Below are 14,751 nucleotides of genomic sequence, written 5' to 3' on the forward strand. Positions count from 1 at the left end.
CTGTTGCTACTCTTCACTGCTTCTCTACACTATTCACTCCACCAGGGGACTGCGTTACTCTTTCTCCCCCCTATACCCATAGGAATCACCTGCCTTGTGCTCCTCTTATTCCATCCTTGACTTTCTATATCTGAATTAAGATCTACCTGAGACAGCTCCTGTTCACTCAACTCCTGAAACTGACCCCACTCCGCTTTCCCAAATATAACATCTCCTCAATCATTTCCTTCTGATTCTTCCTCCCTCATTCCTACAGTACACATGTGTCATGACGTTGGCCTGTGGGTAAGGTTTATGACCCCCCCCCCCATAAATACCTTTCTCCCTTCCCCTCTCTTACTGACCCTACTGAAGGACTGCTGTCCTGTTAAATATAGAGAGTCTGGGAACATCAAACAAATGGGGAAAGGAACCATATTTTGGTAATAAAACCAGTTGGAAATATGCTTTGGAACGTAATGAGTATGGATGTCAGTTCAGTTGTCATCTGAGACATTATGACTGATGACAGGACGACATAAACTGTACCTGGGAAAGTATCCACCCTCTAGTTATCAGAGTCACATGGAATTGTTATGCAATTGAAATGTTTGATATTGAAATTGTTTGTTAGGAGATTAAATGTAATTTTAGTTTCCAAATGAGAGATGGGTTTTCATAAGGAAAGTGCCCTGCTTGATCAGTGGCCCACCCCTGTGAAGAGGAGGGGTTATAAACGATGAAACACATCCTTCCCCCCTCTCCACTATTTAAGCCTTTGACGAAAAGATAACCAGGTTGTTCCAGTACGTGAGGTCTGCAGCCTCTACGTTAGAAGGACACACATGTCAAGTACAGAACTAAGCCAACCTCGGCGTGAGCTTTGGTGGCGAATGGTATGAACTTTGAGCTTATTCACTACAGAAGTGATACTTCCTAGCCGTTGAGTTAGCAGTGGCCGCTGTAGACGTGGGCTAGGAAAGGATGGACGACGGATCCAGTCTAACAGACGAACAAAGATACCACCACGTATCCAATTTACCACCAGAGACATTCTTCCGGGGACAGGAAGATCTGTTGGCCAACCCGGCCAACATCTACGACCAATCTACCGAAGCGCAGCTCAGAGTAAATATTTATTGCATTTTCCTTTTCCAAATGGGCGGTAATTTAGAATGCATAAGATTCTGTATTTACAATAGCATAGCTGCTGTTTCTTTATTCCTAAATCTTCCCGCTCTTTCATTCAAGCCCAACCCCCTTTCCTTTGTGTAACCAGCCATCATGTATGACATCATTTGTATTCTGTGTATTTGTAATTCTGTGTGATTAGTTTAGGTATTTAGTAAATAAATAATTAAACCCAATTTTGTATTGCTGATTCAACTTGTTAGCCAGGGTTCGTGAAGATAGCCAAGAATTTACAACTTTCATTATGAGACTGAAAATAAGATAAGGGTTAATATTGACTGCTATCGATGTAAAATATTACTAAGTATTTTATGAGTTTATTCGGAAGATAACGGCTCTATAAACGTTCTTCCGTGGTGCCCCGACTTTCTAGTTAATTACATTTACATGATTAGCTTAATCAGGTAATATTAATTAGAGAGAATTTTATAGGTTAGCATGTCATATCACTTAATCCGGCATAGCCAAAGACACGACACATGATAGAATAGTGATCACTAGCCACTGTAGATTCCTCCAAAACCTCCCAACTACATCTGCTTGCCATTGAACTTGAGATCAAAGTAAGATCCAGAGCAGATTCGTTTCCAGTTACTGGGTCAATCCTGGTTCCCTGGGCCATCATTAAGACTCACAAGCCCTTTCTCATTTAATAGCTCCTCCAACACTCCGTAACCCTCCCCAGAGCGTACTATGTGCATTAAAATCCCCACACCACATAACCCGTCTCCTATCTTGACCTTCTACATTCCCAAGGGCCAGCAACTCCAGTCTCTTACACAGGTTGTAAAAGTTAACTATTACCATATTCCCCCTCCCAACCACACCTCTACCACTACATACTCCTGTTCCACTCCCTCTCCCACACACCTATATGGGATCCCCCACTTTAAAAAGGTAGCACACCCTCCTCCTCCTCTCCCTGCCACCCTACATCTACGGAATGCAACATAACCTTGTAATACAACATCTAGAGTAGGTTTTACCATGTCTCCTGGAGACATATCACATCAGGTTTGGCTGGTAACTCCTCAAGAAACTGTTTAAACTCTTTCTCACGGACACGGAGCTACAGCAGGACACGGTAATTAACCTCTCCAAAAAAGACCTTACTGACGCTCAAGTCTCAATCTTATCTAAGGGCCTCTCTTTTGTACCTACATGTACAGATAAACCATTTGATACGAAAGTAGATCGGTTTAAATTCTTTCGCAAGATTAAACTTAAGCATGTGTTTTCACAAAACACTCTTTCGGGCCTAGAAACACATAAACGAACTGGTACCCATTTTAAGCCCAAAAGCTAATTCTGTCCCATGGTTAACAACTCCTCGATTAATACCTATTGTAGGTTAGTCGAACAAGAAGCCATGTCAGTGTATACGAGACAAACAAACCACATTCAGAAAAATCTCACTGGAACAGAAGAACAGGCACTTAATGAATTAATGAAAGATTCATCTTTGGTTATTAAACCTGCAGACAAGGGGGGTGCTGTGGTTGTTTTAGACTATGAAAAATATAAAGAAGAAATTCAGAGACAACTCAGTAATGAACATTTCTATAAAAAACTGAGTGTTGATCCCACACAGGTGTTCCAAAGGGATATATGCTCTAATCTGGAGCAAGCCCTATTAAACCACTTATCTCAAAACCTGAATATGAATATCTTTGCTGTAAATGTGCCATACGTCCATGCCTGTACATTTTACCGAAATTACACAAACCTAAAACACAAGGCAATTATCCAGGCAGACCAGTGGTTGCAGGAATACGCTCAATGCTAGAGCATTGTCGAACTTTGTAGACGCTTTTATTAAAACTCATGTGCAAGCATTGCCATCATATGTAAACGACTCTATAGACTTCATAAACAAGATCTCACCAATAACGGGTTTAAAAGAAGACTGTATTCTGGTCACATTAGATGTCGAGAGTCTAAAAACCAGCATTCCCCATGTGGGGGGGCTGGCAGCACTAGCACACTATTTGGGAGACAGAGATACTAATGAATATCCACCAACAAACTTTATTCTAGAGCTGGCAGAATATGTTTTGAAGTATAACTATTTTAGGTTTGATGATGAATACTACCTCCAAACGAATGGAACATCGATGGGCTCCACATTCGCTCCGAGCTATGCTAACCTTTATGTGGGTCTATTTGAAGAACGTTTTGTCAATAATGAAAATGAAAACCCATTTTTGAATAAAATCCTGAAGTGGTATCGATATATTGACGCCATTTTTTTGCATATGGGAAGGAACTGAACAAGAGCTGTCAGATTTTATGGCACTACTCAATGACATTGACCCCAATCTCAAATTCACTATTGAAAGTGACACTCAACGCTTTCATTACCTCGAAATGTGGATTGAGACATCAAATGGAACCCTGTTTACAACTCTGTATAGAAAAGAAACGGACAGAAATACTCTATTACAGGGGGACAGCTTCCATCCCGAGCCATTAAAAAGAGGACTTCCAGGAAGCCAATTTTTCAGACTGCGCTGTATATGCCACTCCACAGAGGATTATCTAGAAAAAGCAGCGGAGATGCGCATTAGGTTTCGTTTCTAAGAAGAGGCTATTTGCCACAATGTGTGGATGAAGCTCTTAATTTGGCTTTGGGAAAAAAACTAGATGAATTGATACAAAAAAGACCCGCTAAAGCAAAAGAACACTCCGTAATGTTCACAACCACATATACTTTGAACTCGCGAAAAGTGGGAGGTGTGGTCAAGAAACACTGGCATATTTTATCATCGGACCCAGTTTTGCCTGCTGAATTTAAAATTCACCACTTATTGTGAATAGGAGAGGTCGCAATTTACGCGATAAATTGGTTCATGCCAACTGCCAGCAACAAAAGAAAATCAGCCAGGCTCTTTTACGCCCTCTACCAAATGGTAGCTATAAATGCAGAGGATGTGCACAGTGCAACAATATGATGAAGTGTGAATATTTCTGCCACCCCCACACAGGAAAACGGTTTCAAATAAATGATATCATTACGTGTACCACCACCCATGTTATTTACATTATTAAATGTCCATGTGGGCTGTGCTATGTCGGTAAAACCTCTCGTCCTCTCAAACAGAGAATTAGTGAACATAAGAGTTAAATCAGGAGAAACGACAGGGATTATCCAGTCGCAGTACATTTTAATGACCTAAAACATGACATTTCTACCTTTTAGATTTTGTGGCATAGAGAAAGTCAAGATATCAGACAGGGGAGGTGATATTAATAATACTCTGAGCAAAAGAGAATGTTATTGGATTTTCACCCTCCAGACATTATTTCCTTAAGGACTTAGGCATTTCATCACTATGTATGTTATGTTGTGAATTTGAACATGAATTATGTGCCTATTTAAGATTACTCTGATGTTTTTCATATGATGTACCCAATGATTAATGAAAACTTGCTATGTCCTCATTGTGGTTTTATGGACGTGTTCAATGCGTCTTATTTGTACACTTTTGTAGTGTTTGTGAAATGCATATTGTTATGTTTGGTAGCACTTATTTATTATTCCTTTGCCTCCAACCCCTTTCCATGCTTGGAATGGATGTGGGTGGGGCTAGGTCTACATAGAGGTGCTGTTTTCAGAAAATTCACAAAAGCTCTGACGAAGGCCGTGAGGCCGATACGTAAGCTTATTAAATATCAGTGATACTATCAAGAGCAGTGTGCGGTTTCCTTTTTCCTTCATCCTGTTTCAACTGTTGCCATGCACCTGCAATAAGATTGCTCAGATGTGCGAGTGCCTTTTGAATTTTGTAACTCTTTCTCATTAGCCATCAAACTTCTGGCAATCCATTGAAGGAATAACACCATAATGCAAATTAACCAATACATGATTCCTGGCTGGACTGATTTATTATACTTTTGTAAAAAAATGTTTACCTTTATTTAACTAGGCAAGTCAGTTAATTAAGAGCAAATTGTTATTTACAATGACGGTCTACCGAAAGTCAAAAGGCCTCCTGAGGGGACAGGGGCTGGGATTAAAAATAAAATAAAAATATAGGGCAAAACACACATCACGACAAGAGAGACACCACAACATGACATAAGAGACCTAAGACAACAGCATAGCATGGCAGCCACACATGACAACACAGCATGGTAGCAACACAACATGACAACACAGCATGGTAGCAAGACAATATGGCAGCAGCACAACATGATAGCAGCACAAAACATGGTACAAACATTATTTGGCAAGATTAACAGCATGAAGGGCAAGAAGGTAGACAACAATACAGCACACGAAGCAGCGACAACTGTCAGTAAGAGTGTCCATGATTGAGTCTTTGAATGAAGAGATGGAGATACAACTGTCCAGTTTGAGTTTTTGTTGCAGCTCATTCCAGTCGATAGCTGCAGCGAACTGAAAAGGGGACTGATCCAGGGATGTGTGTGCTTTGGGGATCTTTAACAGAATGTGACTGGCAGAACGGTGTTGTATGTGGAGGATGAGGGCTGCAGTATGTATCTCAGATAGGGGGGAGTGAGGCCTAAGAGGGCTTTATAAATAAGCATTAACCAGTGGGTCTTGTGACAGGTATACAGAGATGACCAGTTTACAGAGGAGTATAGAGTGCAGTGATGTGTCCTATAAGGAGCATTGGTGGCAAATCTGATGGCCAAATGGTAAAGAACATCTAGCCGCTCGAGAGCACCCTTACCTGCCGATCTATTGCTCTAAATCGAAAAGTTATTTTGCCTATTTCTCTTTTCTGTCTGGATAAAGCATAGATGGTGGACAATCTATTCCTAGTATTTACGGAATGTCTGTCTCTTACCAAATGAATACCGTTGTGAATAGAACTTGGCCGTTTTAAATGATGTATATTATGAAATAAAAATAAGCATGTTTTTTCAATATCTTGTAACCAACCAAGAACATTGCGCATGACTGCAACAGAAGAACCATATCTCGACCTTAAAACAATCCTTCCTGCTTTGTTCTGTGCATTCTGCAGCCTCCAGAAGAGAGAAATAGGCAAAAGAACATTGATTTAGAGCAATAAAGAAATTTAATAAATTAACTGAGCAAACCAGAAACCTTTCAATATAGAAATAATTTAAACATGATTTTAAAACGATTTAAATATAATACATATAAATGTTGTGGGACTATAGCAGATGAAGAATCAATATTTTTTAGATTGAGTATTTATTGGGTCATTATGTTAGTATATTATGTATATTTGTAATTGTGTGTTATATGTGAAAATGTGTTCGTATTATAAATTGATGATGCATTTCCCCAGACCACAGAACAGTAGTTCACCTGACTCAATTAATGCTTGTGTTATTTGCTTAAGAATTTTTCCTGGTAAATATTTAGCTATCCTTCTGATTATGCATGCTGTTTTAATAAAACATTTTTTACATAGATTAGTTATTTGAGACGACCATGATAAGCAGTTGTCTAGCTGCACTCCCAATAGTTTGGTTTCTGCCACTTCTTCAATTTGTACTCCTCCCATACTAAATTGTATCTCATGCTGTTTTGGCCTTTTCCTAGTGGAACAGACCGACATAACTTTGGTTTTCTTGGTGTTTAAAACAAGTTTGTTCTGGCAAACCCAATCCCTGATATTCTCCAAATCTCCTTGTAAAGCTTGCTGTACCTGTTGAAACGATTGTCTTGCTGCATAAATTGTAGTATCATCTGCAAATATAGTAGCTTGAGTTTCAGCTAAGGCATAGGGAAGGTCGTTGGTATATATTAAATAAAGAAGTGGCCCAAGGCAGCTGCCCTGCGGTATTCCACAGTTTAACACGAGGGGAAGAAAATGAACCATTGATATAGGTGGACTGTTTCCTGTCAGTTAGATATGACTGTACCCAATTCAATGCTACCTCCTTAAAACCATAATGCATTAATTTTGTCAAAATTATTTCATGATCCACTAAATTAAATGCTGCACTGAAATCTAAAAATAGTACACCCACAAACTTGCCATTATCCATAGCATTGAGCCACTGGTCAGTCATGTCAACCAATGCAGTGGTAGTGGAATGGTTTTTGTGATAAGCATGCTGATTGGCTGTAATCAGATCATTCTTTTCCATGTACTCCCATATTTGTCTACTCACAATACCCGCCAATATCTTACTGAGTGTAGGGAGTAGACTAATTGGTCGACTATTGGCAGGAGTAATGGGTTCTTTGCAGTCTTTCGGAAAGGACAGTTTCGCATGCTTCTATACATTTGCAAACATCCCCTTTTCCAGTGACCAATTAAATATGTATCTCAGTGGAACTGCAATCTGGGGAGCAGCACAGCAAAGCAAACAATTGTCCATAAGACCATAACCTGTAGATTTACCATCAGGTAATGACTTCAAAAGGTTTAACACCTCCTCCACTGACACCGTTTGCAGACTAAAAGAGCAGATCTTGTTGTTCTTAGTATGATCATAAATACATTGGACAATAGCTTGTTTGGAAGAAAGTATGTTTACATTGTTGCTCAGTAAATACATTTTCTTTGTAAAAAATCTGCAAAATGATTGGCAATATCAACTGGTTTTGTTATTATTCTCCCATCAACCTCCACACTAGATGGGCATGATGAGATAGATGTACCAAGTAAGCCCTTAACTGTGTTCCATACCTTTTTAGAATAATTTTTACAATCAATAAAAGCATTGTTCTAAAATACCTTTTTTTCTTTCGATTCAATTTAACGGCATAATTATGTAATGTTCTATAATTCTGTTAATCAATTTCTAATTTTGACTTGGCTGCTAAGACTTTTGCCATATTTCTTTGAGAAAAAGCCTCACCCAGTTCATCATAAATCCATGGAGATGGACGAGCACCAACTGTACTCTTTCTTATAGGGGCATGATGGTCCATTACCTCAGTGAGCAGAGAGCGGTTCACACCAGACATCCCAAGAACTGAACTGAAACAGTTTTGTAAAGAGGAATGGTCCAAAATTCCACTTGGCCGTTGTGCAGGTCTGATCCGCAACTACAGAAAACATTTGGTTGAGGTTATTGCTGTGTAACGGTCGTCGTGAACACAGGACCAAAACGCAGCGGGAATATGAATGCTCATCTTTTTTAATGTTTAAGAAAAGTGAACACTTACAAAATAAACAAAACACCGACTACACAGTTCCATAAGGCAAAGTAGCTATACAGAAAACATCTACCCACAAAACCCAAAGGAAAAACAGGCTGCCTAAGTATGACTCCCAATCAGCAACAACGATATACAGCTGTTCCTGATTGAGAGCCATACCCTGCCGGAACAAAGAAATCCCAAACATAGAAACACAGACATAGAATGCCCACCCAAATCACACCCTGACCAAACCTAAATAGAGACATAAAAAGGCTCTCTCAGGTCAGGGTGTGACATGCTGCCAAAGAAGGGTCAACCAGTTTTTAAATCCAAGGGTTCACATACTTTTCCCACCCTCCACTGTGACTGTTTACATGGTGTGTTCAACAAAGACATGAAAATGTATAATTTTGTGTGTGTTATTAGTTAAAGCAGACTGTGTTTGTCTATTGTTGTGACTTAGATGAAGATCAGATCAAATGTTATGATCAATTTCTACATAAAACCAGGTAATTCCAAAGGGTTCACATATACTTTTTCTTTCCACTGTATGTATACTGTAGCTAAAGTAATACTAAGTGTATGTTGTGTAGTAAGCGGTTAGTAGCCCATGTGCCTCACCCTAATAAGTTGGTCTATTTTCACCAACGCGGTATTGCAAACACATTGTTCGTAGCCAGTGTGTGTTTGTTTGCCTATAACCAGTATTAGAGAAATGCAATCATTGAATATTGTAAGAGCTTTCATTGTCTGTTTATATGTAATAACAGCCCATGTTCTGAATTCTGTCGCTGTACATTTCAAAAGTGCTGAACAAATAGTTATATTGACTACGTCCGTCATCTCTCGCTCATTAACGTCTTAATCTAAATTATGGATTGCCTCTTATCTGCTTGTTGTTCCCTTATGCCATAGTTTGTACATCTCAATTGTCAGTAGAAACCACATTTGTTTAAGCAAGTCAGCCATATCAGCTATGTTTTCCTAAAAGACAGTAAATGAGGCTGAATGAACTGTAGCAGTGGTAAGGTGTTGGGACTCTGCCGTTGGGACAGCTTTATGTAGGCCCTAACATTTTGTGGGCACCGTTTGTCACCGTTATAGTACAATTAATGTATTGTTTAGTGTTGTTGTTTTGCTGGCATGCATCCCACATTTTATTTGTTTGCCTCACCAAGATTTACAAACTAAAATCGACACTGCTCCTCCCCTTCATCTACACTGATTGAAGTGGATTTAACAAGTGACAGTAATAAGGGATCCATCCTAGCTGGAGGGGTGCTCTCATCTTATCTACGAACATAGACAGGGCTCTAACTCCTCTAGCTCCACAATGAAATAGGGTGCAGGCCAGGCAACAGGCTGTTAGCCAGCCTGCCAGCTTAGTGGAGTCTGCCACTAGCACAGTTAGCGTAGTCAGCTCAGCTTTCCCCATTGAGACCGTGTCTGTGCCTCGATCTAGGTTGGGCAAAATTAAAAATGGCGGTGTTCGCTTCAGTAATCTTACTAGTATAAAGACCTCCTCCATTCCTGCCATTATTGAAAGAGATTGTGATACTTCACATCTCAAAATTGGGTTACTTAATGTTAGATCCCTCACTTCCAAGGCAGTTATAGTCAATGAACTAATCACTGATCATAATCTTGATGTGATTGGCCTGACTGAAACATGGCTTAAGCCTGATGAATTTACTGTGTTAAATGAGGCCTCACCCCCTGGTTACACTAGTGACCATACCCCCCGTGCATCCGGCAAAGGCGGAGGTGTTGCTAACATCTACGATAGCAAATTTCAATTTACAAAAAAAAAAACAATGACGTTTTCGTCTTTTGAGCTTCTAGTCATGAAATCTATGCAGCCTACTCAATCACTTTTTATAGCTACTGTTTACAGGCCTCCTGGGCCATATGCAGTGTTCCTTACTGAGTTCCCTGAATTCCTATCGGATCTTGTAGTCATAGCAGATAATATTCTAATTTTTGGTGACTTTAACATTCACATGGAAAAGTCCACAGACCCACTCCAAAAGGCTTTCGGAGCCATCATCGACTCAGTGGGTTTTGTCCAACATGTCTCTGGACCTACTCACTGCCACAGTCATACTCTGGACCTAGTTTTGTCCCATGGAATAAATGTTGTGGATCTTAATGTTTTTCCTCATAATCCTGGATTATCGGACCACCATTTTATTGCGTTTACAATTGCAACAAATAATCTGCTCAGACCCCAACCAAGGAAGATTAAAAGTCGTGCTATAAATTCTCAGACAACCCAAAGATTCCTTGATGCCCTTCCAGACTCCCTCTGCCTACCCAAGGACGTCAGAGGACAAGAATCAGTTAACCACCTAACCGAGGAACTCAATTTAACCTTGCGCAATACCCTAGATGCAGTTGCACCCCTAAAAATTAAAAACATCTGTCATAAGAAACTAGCTCCCTGGTATACAGAAAATACACGAGCTCTGAAGCAAGCTTCCAGAAAATTGGAACGGAAATGGCGCCACACTAAACTGGAAGTCTTCCGACTAGCTTGGAAAGACAGTACCGTGCAGTATCGAAGAGCCCTCACTGCTGCACGATCATCCTATTTTTCCAACTTAATTGAGGAAAATAAGAACAATCCGAAATTTCTTTTTGACACTGTCGCAAAGCTAACTAAAAAGCAGCATTCGCAAATGGAGGATGGCTTTCACTTCAGCAGTAATACATTTATGAACTTCTTTGAGGAAAAGATCATGATCATTAGAAAGCAAATTACGGACTCCTCTTTAAATCTGGGTATTCCTCCAGGGCTCCATTGTCCTGAGTCTGCACAACTCTGCCAGGACCTAGGATCAAGGGAGATACTAAAGTGTTTTAGTACTATATCTCTTGACATAATGATGAAAATAATCATGGCCTCCAAACCCTCAAGCTGCATACTGGACCCTATTCCAACTAAACTACTGAAAGAGCTGCTTCCTGTGCTTGGCCCTCCTATGTTGAACATAATAAACGGCTCTCTATCCACCGGATGTGTACCAAGCTCACTAAAAGTGGCAGTAATAAAGCCTCTCTTGAAAAAGCCGAATCTTGACCCAGAAATTATAAAAAACTATCGGCCTATATCGAATCTTCCATTCCTCTCAAAAATTTTAGAAAAAGTTGTTGCGCAGCAACTCACTGCCTTCCTGAAGACAAACAATGTATACGAAACGCTTCAGTCTGGTTTTAGACCCCATCACAGCACTGAGACTGCACTTGTGAAGGTGGTAAATGACCTTTTAATGACGTCAGACCGAGGCTCTGCATCTGTCCTCATGCTCCTAGATCTTAGTGCCGCTTTTGATACCATCGATCACCACATTCTTTTGGAGAGATTGGAAACCCAAATTGGTCTACATGGACAAGTTCTGGCCTGGTTTAGATCTTATCTGTCGGAAAGATATCAGTTTGTCTCTGTGAATGGTTCATCCTCTGACAAATCAATTGTAAATTTCGGTGTTCCTCAAGGTTCCGTTCTAGGACCACTATTGTTTTCACTATATATTTTACCTCTTGGGGATGTCATTCGAAAACATAATGTTAAATTTCACTGCTATGCGGACGACACACAGCTGTACATTTCAATGAAACATGGTGAAGCCCCAAAATTGCCCTCGCTAGAAGCCTGTGTTTCAGACATAAGGAAGTGGATGGCTGCAAATTTTCTACTTTTAAACTCGGACAAAACAGAGATGCTTGTCCTAGGTCCCAAGAAACAAAGAGATCTTCTGTTGAATCTGACAATTAATCTGGATGGTTGTACAGTCGTCTCAAATAAAACTGTGAAGGACCTCGGCGTTACTCTGGACCCTGATCTCTCTTTTGAAGAACATATCAAGACTGCTTCAAGGACAGCTTTTTTCCATCTACGTAACATTGCAAAAATCTGAAACTTTCTGTCCAAAAATGATGCAGAAAAATTAATCCATGCTTTTGTTACTTCTAGGCTCGACTACTGCAATGCTCTACTTTCCGGCTACCCGGATAAAGCACTAAACAAACTTCAGTTAGTGCTAAATACGGCTGCTAGAATCCTGACTAGAACCAAAACGTTTGATCATATTACTCCAGTGCTAGCCTCCCTACACTGGCTTCCTGTTAAGGCAAGGGCTGATTTCAAGGTTTTACTGCTAACCTACAAAGCATTACATGGGCTTGCTCCTACCTATCTTTCCGATTTGGTCCTGCCGTACATACCTACACGTACGCTACGGTCACAAGACGCAGGCCTCCTAATTGTCCCTAGAATTTCTAAGCAAACGGCTGGAGGTAGGGCTTTCTCCTATAGAGCTCCATTTTTATGGAATGGTCTGCCTACCCATGTGAGAGACGCAGACTCAGTCTCAACCTTTAAGTCTTTACTGAAGACTTATCTCTTCAGTAGGTCCTATGATTAAGTGTAGTCTGGCCCAGGAGTGTGAAGGTGAACGGAAAGGCTGGAGCAACGAACCACCCTTGCTGTCTCTGCCTTGTCGGTTCCCCTCTTCCCACTGGGATTCTCTGCCTCTAACCCTTTTACAGGGGCTGAGTCACTGACTTACTGGTGTTCTTCCATGCCGTCCATGGGAGGGGTGCGTCACTTGAGTAGGTTGAGCCACTGACGTGGTCTTCCTGTCTGGGTTGGCGCCCCCCCCTTGGGTTGTGCCGTGGCGGAGTTCTTTGTGGGCTATACTCGGCCTTGTCTTCGGACGGTAAGTTGGTGGTTGTAGATATCCCTCTAGTGGTGTGGGGGCTGTGCCTTGGCATAGTGGGTGGGGTTATATCCTGCCTGTTTGGCCCTGTCCGGGGGTATCATCGGATGGGGCCACAGTGTCTTCTGATCCCTCCTGTCTCAGCCTCCAGTATTTATGCTGCAGTAGTTTATGTGTCGGGGGGCTAGGGTCAGTCTGTTACATCTGGAGTATTCTCTTGTCTAATCCGGTGTCCTGTGTGAATGTAAATATGCTCTCTCTAATTCTCTCTTTCTCTCTTTCTTTCTTTCTCTCGGAGGACCTGAGCCCTAGGACCATGCCTCAGGACTACCTGGCATGATGACTCCTTGCTGTCCCCAGTCCACCTGGCCATGCTGCTGCTCCAGTTTCAACTGTTCCGCCTGCGGCTACGGAACCCTGACCTGTTCACCGGACGTGCTTGTTGCACCCTCGACAACTACTATGATTATTATTATTTGACCATGCTGGTCATTTACGAACATTTTAATATCTTGACCATGTTCTGTTATAATATCCACCCGGCACAGCCAGAAGAGGACTGGCCACCCCTCATAGCCTGGTTCCTCTCTAGGTTTCTTCCTAGGTTTTTGGCCTTTCTCAGGAGTTTTTCCTAGGGAGTTTTTCCCAGCCACCGTGCTTCTTTCACATGCATTGCTTGCTGTTTGGGGTTTTAGGCTGGGTTTCTGTACAGCACTTTGAGATTTCAGCTGATGTACGAAGGGCTATATAAATAAATTTGATTTGATTTGATTTGATCATAGCTTTCACCTGGATTCACCTGGGCAGTCTGTCATGGAAAGAGCAGACGTTCTTAATGTGTTGTACACTGTGTATATTTCATACAATATACAGCCAAAATATTGGGCCTAACTAGTAGTAGTAGGCTACATGATCTGTGTCATTGTGCATGAGTGTGTCTTTCTCTGTGGTTTTCTTCCTACCCCGACTGCACCACAGAAGATGATCTGTCATTTGTCACAGACATAAAAAGTACTCAAAAACGCAGAACCAGAACTTTTAGCAAATAAGTCCGTTAATTTCACACATTTAGCAGCATCAGCCTCAAGCACTTTTTTGGTCTCTCGAACTTATTAGGCATCACCTTTCCATTTTCCGGTTTTGACTGAGTGACTGGCAGAATCAGAGTGGGTCTCATTCGGGGCGGCAGGGTAGCCTAGCGGTTAGAGCATTGAACTAGTAACTGAAAGGTTGCAAGTTCAAGTCCCCGAGCTGACAAGGTACAAATCTGTCATTCTGCCCATGAACAGGCAGTTAACCCACTGTTCCTAGGCTGTCATTGAAAATAAGAATTTGTTCTTAACTGACTTGCCTAGTTAAAAAAAAATACAAATTCTCTTCGATGATGGGTGTTTGACTTTTTATGTGAATTAACGTTTTTTATATTTTGTATTTATTTTTTGACCAGCCCACCTTAATAGAAGATGGTCCGGCCCTTCTGGCATTTGCCAGAATTGCCAGACCGCCAATGCTTGAAAATGGTTTTCGCAGATCAGGGGGCCAGCCAAATCGAACTCTATGCACTGTATTGTGACGTTTTATTGATAAAGGCCTATGCAACAAACTAAGAAAAATCTTTGCAATAAATCACTTGCACTGGTAGCATCTTGGCTCTGCAAGCATCTTCCTTCCTTTAAAAAATAAATCTTCCTTCCTTTTCCTCCCTTGCTGGTAAAAACTACACGGCGAGCTCTGATTGGACGTGGAGCGGCACAGCCTGCGGAGAAC

The sequence above is a fragment of the Salmo trutta genome, chromosome 1 (assembly GCF_901001165.1).
Source record: "Salmo trutta chromosome 1, fSalTru1.1, whole genome shotgun sequence".
NCBI classification, from domain to species: Eukaryota; Metazoa; Chordata; class Actinopteri; order Salmoniformes; family Salmonidae; genus Salmo; species Salmo trutta.